General features: G+C 42.0%; 1 protein-coding gene across 3 annotated transcripts in view; it reads right to left on the minus strand.

Annotated features, from left to right (window-relative positions):
- wwp2 (WW domain containing E3 ubiquitin protein ligase 2) overlaps positions 1-9064 on the minus strand; it is a 277512-nt gene extending 268448 nt beyond the window's left edge. For all 3 annotated transcript variants that reach the window (XM_068049205.1, XM_068049206.1, XM_068049203.1), the window contains exon 1: positions 9006-9064. The gene's annotated coding sequence lies outside the window, so the exon portion shown is untranslated. The remainder of the gene's footprint in view (positions 1-9005) is intronic.
- Positions 9065-9438: the final 374 nt, after the last annotated feature.

A 9438-nucleotide genomic window follows, 5' to 3' on the forward strand; every position in this document is an offset into this window, starting at 1 on the left:
TCAATGGATCTACACTCCCATGAATATGTGACCAAAAGAGCTAAAAGGATTTTCAAGATTACGTTTCCAGCTGTAGGAGTCCACTCTAACATCAGTATCACCCAGTTGCTCTTCATAACCACTTGCAACTAGCTTTGTTTTAGCCTTAAAACTTGTATTGGGAAGGACTTTTTCAGTACAAGTCCATTTGTGTCAGGGTACAGCCAGCCTCATCTGGTACCAGGTATTTATAATGGAAAAGTTGACACTGGAAATACATGCTAAGAAGTTTGTGTGTTGGGGAGGCGGTGGCATAGTGGCAATGTCACTGGACTAGTAACCCAGGGTCCCAGGCTACTGCTCTGGGGACATGGGTTCAAATCCCACCACGGCAGATGGTGGAAATTTGAATTCAATTAATCTGGGAATTAGAAAATCTAGTCAAATGGTGACCATGAAACCATTGTCAATTGTTGTAAAAACTGATCTGGTTCACTAATGTCCTTTAGGGAAGGAAATCTGCTGTCCTTACCTGGTCTGGCCTAATGTGACTCCAGACCCACAACAATGTGGTTGACTCTTAAACACCCTCTGAAATGGCTTCGCAAGCCACTCAGTTCAAGGGCAATTAGAAATGGACAATAAATGCTGGCCGAGCCAGCAACGCCCACATCCCACAAATTAATTTTTTTTTTTTTAAAAGAAACCTCAGAAAAAATTTCAAACTCTCTCCAACTCTCTAATTCCTTATTTTTGCTTCTCTTATTAGTTATTCCTCAAGTTTATTGGCAGCCACTTAAACTTCAGTCATGAGGACTTCTGCTTCTAGTTCTATTCTGAGACTGCTTTCGAGCCTTCGTTTCATTGTGGAATTTGCTCAAACCAGGGCCTCTATTAGCACTTTGATGTCGTTCAGGACTACTGCTAGAAGATCTCCCTCGCACATTATCGGAGGTTCTTTCTCCAGTATGTGATCACTTCCTTACGCAAGAGTCACTTCCAGACCCACAATTAGAACTTGCAATGCGCTTTCTTACCTTCCACTCTTTCACCCCATTCTGCCAGTCCATGAACCTTGCTTTCTGGCCATCATCTTGAACATTTAACCATGCCTGTAGATTTTCCTGCACATCCCATAATTGTTGCATCCCTCCATCTATTAGACCTCTCTGGAATATATGTTCCAGAGTACCTACTCAGGGAAATTGTCCTTTGGATATGATAGCTCTTTCTTGAGTGTCATGATCCCTCACATTTCTATCTAACCCTTGATCTAACTCTTTCTGTGTCTCAGGACCTTCATCACAAAATACATAACTATTTGAGATACAAGGTGCATCACTTCCCTCTATCAACTGCTCAGATTCTGAGATTTTGCAATCAACCCCGATCAATCGCGAAGAATGAACCTTAACAGTTTGATTTCCATGCTTGATAACTACTGTTTTGTCATCATGGCTGATTACCTTACTCGGGCCCTTCCATTCCCTATGACCCTCTCTTTTATAATACACCAAATCTCCTGAATCACATTCCACCTCCAATGGCCTTATACGATTCCTCAGAACTCTGCAAATTTTCTCAGAGACCTCAGCCTTGATGAAAGCCCGTCTCCGTGCATGTAAAACATTCAAATGTGCAGAAAAAAAATTGAATTGTAGTACCTTTTAGAGGAGGACCATCGCACAGTACAGAAGGCAATTTGGGATTCTGCCCATAGACCAACTGATCGGGACTACATCCTCCAACCATCTCAAGTGGATTCTTCGCATGAACTGCCTTGCCAGGACAGTTGTCAACATGCATTTTGGCTGGTCAACTAAGATTTTATGCAGCATTTCATCAACCATAATGTTCATGTTTTCGCACATCTCTGAACTCGTCATTGTTAAATTCCCCCCCCCCCCCCACCACATTGTCAGAAACTTAGCTGGTGCCCCAATTCCAGTTCCTATCCATTTCTCCATAATTTTGTCGATAATCACCCTTTTGTATTGGCTATTTATTATTGTAGAAAGACAAAATCTAGTTGCTCAGTCTATAAAATGTAGAACGGAAATATTCTTGTCTTTGTCCAACACCTTTAAATCCATGGCAACTACCTTGTTAAAGTCACGTGCCAATGGAAGGCTGACAATGGGACATGATAGTGTCCTCCAATACTTTTTACAGATTTCACACTTTTCACTAATCTCTTCTATTATCCTCGTATACTCTTCATCAATCACACCAGCATCCTTTAGCCAGGTTTTTAATCTTTGACAAGGGTGGGCAAATTGCCTGTGACTTTCAGATAATTTTCTTTTTACCTCTGAGTCTTGACAACTGATGCCATTAATACTGTTCTAATACTCTGACTAGAAACATCAGATTTTGTTAAGGGTATACAACAATGCCCTGACTGGGTAAACTGAAAATTAACTGACTTTCCAAAAACAACTGCCTTATCATGCTCCATATCAAGTTTCATTTGTGCTTTTTTCATTGAAGGCTTACTCAACAGTAAAGGTATCTCAACAGAGACCACATTAGTACTGACAAAGTGCCTGACCCCAGCTATTTTACATGGAATTACTGCTCTCTTCAGCGACTTCAATGTGTTGTCATCACCAAACCTAAAGCTGGTAGTCCTTTTATATTCCTTAACCTTGCGATCCTCACTAAGTGAATCCAGATAACATTGTAAGCAATCAGTTACACACTGTCGACGTGCAAGCACTATCCAATATAGCACACGAATCCACAACTAACACACTCATCACAACAAACTCCTTGTGACTAGTACAATTCGTTCAAATTCATCAGTATCTTCCTTTTCTGTCTCAATTCTCTGCGCCGTTAGTTATTTCAAGGACTCTGCCCCTCCGTTTATTGCATAATACTTTGAGTCACATCGGCAGCACCCATTAACTATTTCTTGGGCATTCCTGGGATTCATTTGCCTTTGATTGCTGTCCCAATTCTGCCTTCCACTGTAATAGTCAGACCTGAACGGGCTTTCATCCTCATTTCTCTTGTCTTTAACTCTTCCACTGGACTTATGCCTGCTTCCAGTATCTGGACCATTTTGAAATCTAGTAAGCAATGAGCTCTCCATTCTTTGTGTCACCACAGAATGCCTTGTTTGATTTACCAGGGCTGCCGGAAATTAACTGTTTTACCAGGAATTTCTTTAAGGCAGCAGACATTTGATCCAAAATGGAGTCTTTGTCCAAGAACCGAACCCCAGTTAGAACCAGGAGCATGCCCATATGCGACACCCTAGCACAATCAGGTAATTTAAATGTTAGCACTGAACCAAGGATCTCCAAATTGAATTTCCTCCGTCTTCTATACAGTCTGTTAAAGTCCATGATATATTCCTCCATTGAATAACCATCTGTTGTCCAAAATCTATCAATGTCTGACCAAGCCTCATACGCATTCAATAAGTCATTGTTTTTGTAAATTTCAGTTAGAATTCTAACTGAAGATCCAACCCTTCATCAGTATCCAACTGACATGCATCTAGTTCACAAAACACTTCACTTCTGATTTGACTTTTTGTAGGAAGTGACAATGCCAAGGCCATACCTTGTTTCCTCTTTGGTAAAGATGTAGCCCATGTTGACATATCCACTTTATTCTTCCCCTGGTCATATTGTTTGGACTCAGAACACAGAAGGGTAATCACTCCCTGACAATTTACACTTGCTTTCTGCTATATTTTCCACAATAGCCTGAAATTTTTTAGTTTTCTAAGTAAAAAAAATCCTACTTTCCAACCTTCAGCTTTAGGCAACCATCCTCTGCTACCATGTTAAACACCAGAAAGCTCGTTATGGAAGGATAATAGAAATAGAAAATAGGAGCAGGAGTGGGCCATTCAGCCCTTTGAGCCTGCACCACCATTCATTACGATCATGGCTGATCATTCAACTCAGTAACCTGTTACCGCTTTCACCCCATACCCTTTGATCCCCTTAGACCCAAGAGTTATATCTAACTCCTTCTTGAAAACATACAATGTTTTGGCCTCAACTGCTTTTTGTGGTAGCGAATTCCACAGGCTCACCACTCTCTGGGTGGAGAAACTTCTCATCTCAGTCCTGAAAGATTTACCCCGTATCCTTAGACTATGACCCCTGGTTCTGTACCCTCCGACCATCGGGAACATCCTTCCTGCATCTACCCTGTCAAGTCCTGTTAGAATTTTATAGGTTTCTATGAGATCCCCCCTCACTCTTCTGAACTCCAGCAAATATAATCCTAACCGACTCAATCTCCCCTCATACATCAGTCCCACCATCCCAGGAATCAGTCTGGTAAACCTTCGCTGCACTCCCGCTATAGCAAGAACATCCTTCCTCAGATAAGGAGACCAAAACTGCACACAATATTCCAGGTGTGGCCTCACCAAGGCCCTGTATAATTGCATCCCTACTCCTGTACTCGAATCCTCTCGCTATGAAGGCCAACATACCATTTGCCTTTTTTACCACCTGTTGCACCTGCATGCTTACCTTCAGCGACTGGTGTACGAGAACATCCAGGTCTCACTGCATATTCCCCTCTCTCAGTTTATAGCTGTTCAGATAATAACCTGCCTTCCTGTTTTTGCTACCAAACTGGATAACCTCACATTTATCCACATTATACTGCATCTGCCATGCATTAGCCCACTCACTCAACTTGTCCAAATCACCCTGAAGCGCTTCTGCATCTTCCTCACAACTCACCCTCCCACCCAGTTTTGTGTCATCTGCAAATTTGGAGATATTACATTTAGTTCCCTCATCTAAATCATTAATGTATATTGTGAATAGCTGGGGTCCTAGCACCGATCCCTGCGGTACCCCACTAGTCACTGCCTGCCATTCGGAAAAAGACCCATTTATCCCTACTCTTTATTTCCTGTCCACCAACTAATTTTCTATCCTTCGCAATACACTTGCCCCAATCCCATGCGCTTTAATTTTACATGCTAACCTCTTATGTGGGACTTTTTCGAAAGCCTTCTGAAAGTCCAAATAAACCACATCCACTGGCTCCCCGTCATCAACTCTACTAGTTATATCCTCGAAGAATTCTAGTAGATTTGTCAAGCGTGATTTCCCTTTTGTAAATCTATGCTGACTCTGCCCGATTCTACCACTGTTCTCCAAGTGCTCTGCTATAAAACCTTTGATGATGGACTCTAGAATTTTCCCCACTACAGACATCAGGCTGACTGGTCTGTAATTCCCTGCTTTCTCTCTACCTCCCTTTCTAAATAGTGGGGTTACCCTCCAATCTGTAGGAACTGTTCCAGAGTCTACAGAATCTTGGAAGATGACCACCAATGCATCCACTATTTCTAGGGCCGCTTCCTTAAGTACTCTGGGATGCATGGCATTAGGCCCTGGGGATTTATCGGCCTTCAATCCCAATTTTCCCAACACCATTTCTCTACTAATACTGATTTCCTTCAGTTCCTCTCTCACTAAGCCTTGTGTTCCCCAACATTTCTGGTATGATATTTGCATCCTCCTTTGTGAAGACAGAACCAAAGTATGCATTTAGTTGGTCAGCCATTTCTTTGTTCCCCATAATAAATTCCCCTGTTTCTGACTGTAAGGGACCTACATTTGTCTTCACCAATCTTTTTCTCTTCACATACCTATAGAAACTTTTACAGTCAGTTTTTATATTCCCCGCAAGCTTGCTCTCATACTCTAATGCTGGAGTTCTCTTTACTCAGTTTAACATTTATTGTACAGAGTAAAAGGACTACAAACATATAATTCCTCACTCAAACCATTCACCAGTGTCAGTAAATGTCTGCTTATAAGCGCTCAAATAAGACTCCAATTAACACCCTCCAACTGCATATATTCAAACAACTGATACACAATTAACACGAGTGCATGAATCACGACGTTAGTATGCAGGTACAGCAAGTAATTAGGAAAGTTCATAGAATGTTAACATTTATTGCAAGGGGACTTGAATACAAAAGTAGGGAGTTATGCTTCAGTTACACAGGGCATTGATGAGACCACATCTAGAGTACTGTATACAGTATTAGTCTCCTTATTTAAGGAAGGATGTAAATGCATTGGAAGCAGTTCAGAGGGGGTTTACTAGCCTAATACCTGGAACTGGCGGGTTGCTTTATGAGGAAAGATTGGACAGGCAAGGCTCGTATCCGCTGCAGGTTAGAAGAGTAAATGGCGACTTGACTGAAACATACAAGATCCTGAGGGGTCTTGACTGGGTGGATGCGGAAAGGATGTTTCCTCTTATGGGAGAATCTAGAACTAGGGGTCACTGTTTAAAAATAAGGGGTCATCCATTTAAGACAGAGGAGGAGGATTTTTTTCTCTCAAGGTCATGAGTCTTTGGAACATTTCCTCAAAAGGCAGTGGAAACAGAATCTTTGAATATTTTTAAGGCAGAGGTAGATAGATTCTTGATAAGCAAGGGGGTGAAAGGTTATTGGGGGTAGGCGGGAATGTGGAGTTGAGGTTACAATCAGATCAATCACGATGTTGTTGAATGGCAGAGCAGGCTCAAAGGGCCGAGTGGCCTACTCCTAATTCGTATGTTTGTATGTTTGAAAACTTCAGAAGGATGTTCATAGTGTCAGGCAAATTCCCCCACCTGCCAAGACTAAGGCACATATTATTTCACCACTTGAACAAAAACTTAAAATTGCAAGCCCTGACTGGAAGGGCATTTGCATAGTACCAGACAATGTTGAAACAATGAGGACCCAGCAGTTGCTTCCCCAATACACAAAAATGGTCAGACCAGTTTTAGTCATATGACTAACGGTCGCAGAGTATTTGAACCTCCAACAAAGGATTTGAACAGAACACCATATGCTCATGGACTGAGAACATCGCCTCTCCTGTCTGCCTGCCTTCATCTCTTCCCACGGAACTGAATCTCGTCAAAACACGAGAAACTCAAAGAAAGGTTTCCTACATGAACAAGGTTTTGAGGATTATTGAACCCAACAAAACGCAAGACCATATCTTCAATCAAGGACTACAGCGAGCTCTAGAAACAGTAACAAGATATTGCCTCAAACTGTTCTGCTTATCTTTTCTTCTGCTCTTCTCTGTCCCCATTTGCATGTTTATATCACATGTGCATGCTAGCGTGGGTGTGTCACATCCATACACATGAACCATATTACTGTTTAAGTTTCAGGTTTAATAAATGTCATCTTTTTTCTTTAAACCAAAGAAAGCCTGTTTGTGCTCATTTCTTTGCCTTATAATTGGAAAGTTGTGAACAAGGATTCACAAAGGGCAAGCTCAAAACACAGTGTTTAAAATTAAACCCTGTGACAATAAGACCAGGTAAAGACAACAAAAGTCCCCTAGATACATTTCTTACCTGGTCATAACAATAAGGATAGTGGACCAATTTCACAAACACCGGCAAACTGAGGGGTGCATTTATACTGCAAGTTTAGCATTGGTGTCAAGCACTTTCAGCGTTGCATCAACACTAAACACGAGCCTGGAATTCCCTCCACGGGCACAGCCTGGAGGTTACACCCAAAAATACACCCATCCCTGCTCCCACGCTACTGATGCACACAAGTTTCCAGTAAATCTCATTAAAATACACCTGAACATAAAATGGGCATATATTGGCATAAACAAAACAATCAGGGACCATAACAAACTCACAACCAGGGAAGCTTTACAATTTTTAATGTGACTTATACTTCTGATTAGATTAGATTAGAGATACAGCACTGAAACAGGCCCTTCGGCCCACCGAGTCTGTGCCGAACATCAACCACCCATTTATACTAATCCTACACTAATCCCATATTCCTACCAAACATCCCCACCTGTCCCTATATTTCCCTATCACCTACCTATACTAGTGACAATTTATAATGGCCAATTTACCTATCAACCTGCAAGTCTTTTGGCTTGTGGGAGGAAACTGGAGCACCCGGAGAAAACCCACGCAGACACAGGGAGAACTTGCAAACTCCACACAGGCAGTACCCAGAATCGAACCCGGGTCCCTGGAGCTGTGAGGCAAAAATATATAAAAAAAACAGAAAACGAAGGTTTCGGAAGATAACTTTCCAAAAACAATAAAACGAATGACCGTTTCCTGCTGCACCTGAAAATCTAACAGTAGTTTATAGAAAGCCTCCAAACAAGCGTATTAAAAGGAAACTCGTATAGAAGGCTCTCTAACGTAGCAGCCAGGGCAGTTTTAGGTGTTCGGGTGGACAGATCAACGAGATTTGGGTAGAATATACTTATACATGTAAGTCACTTCCGGCCAAAATTTCACGATCTATTTAGGACCGTGATGAGGCCGTGCGCAGGTTAGAGACATCTCTGGGTACAAATACAGAGGAAACTCAAGGCATAAATCGGGTATTAACATATGAACTAGTTAGTAAGCCAGGAAAGGACTCTCTTCCAGGCAGTTCACCTCATCCCTTCAGTGTTAGGTCAAGCCTCGACTCTGGATGCAGGCAAACAAATAAAAGCGCTATAACTATACAGAAATGCACCCAAACCAGTTTCTTTCCCAGTAGAAACAAACACATTTAGAGTTAAATGACAGTTATAAAATCACGAAGGGACTTTACTAAACGTTGGAGCCTGCATAAGTTGTTTTAAAATTTCAAGCCACTGTAGCTTTTAATGGAAGTCAAATTAAGCAAATTTTCTGGAAAGCGGAATATGAAAGTACCCAGGGTTACCCAATAGTAAGCTCGACCTTCCTAAGTCTGTAAGTTCAAAGCCCCGGGGACACAGACTAATTGACTGCCCCTCTCTCCCTCCCTCCCCTCCGCTCTCATCAAAGACGCCACTGTTATTATTTATCACCGACTAGAAGCCTAAACTGCTACCGGCTTCACTCACCCAAACAAACGGATCCCCGCGCCCTCTCCCTACCTAAAAATACAGACCGAGTGTTTAAAAATAAAATAAATTAGCCACTTATAAGGGCTAAGACCTGAACCACCCCCAGCTTCAACAAATTTCAATCCCAAAACCAGGAGCCTCCACTTTTACCTCCGTCTCCGCTTCCACTTCCGTCACCTGACTGCCGTCACCTGACCGGAAGTGCTACTGCAACCTAGCAACAGCAAGGCTGAGCCTGAAGAAAGGCCTGTCTGCTCACAGTGTGTTTGGCAGCGGTTTGCCTCTGTGAACACGTTTATTTTTCGGAGCTGCTATGCCTGACTGATGTAGAATGAGGCTGTCATCTCGTTTTGTTTAAGAATGTGACTCATGATATATCCTCCTCTTAAAAGACAAGGACAATTTAATGGAAAGAACTTGCATTGATGCAGCATCATATAATATCCTTGGGATGACCTAAAGTGCTTTATAACCAATGGATTACTATTGAAATACTGCAGCAAAATTGCATATAGCAAGGTTCCCCAAACAGAAAACAAATGGCTGGTTAGTGTGATTCTGATAATATCGGTTCGGAGAAGAA

The sequence above is a fragment of the Heterodontus francisci genome, chromosome 17 (genome assembly GCF_036365525.1).
Source record: "Heterodontus francisci isolate sHetFra1 chromosome 17, sHetFra1.hap1, whole genome shotgun sequence".
NCBI lineage: Eukaryota > Metazoa > Chordata > Chondrichthyes > Heterodontiformes > Heterodontidae > Heterodontus > Heterodontus francisci.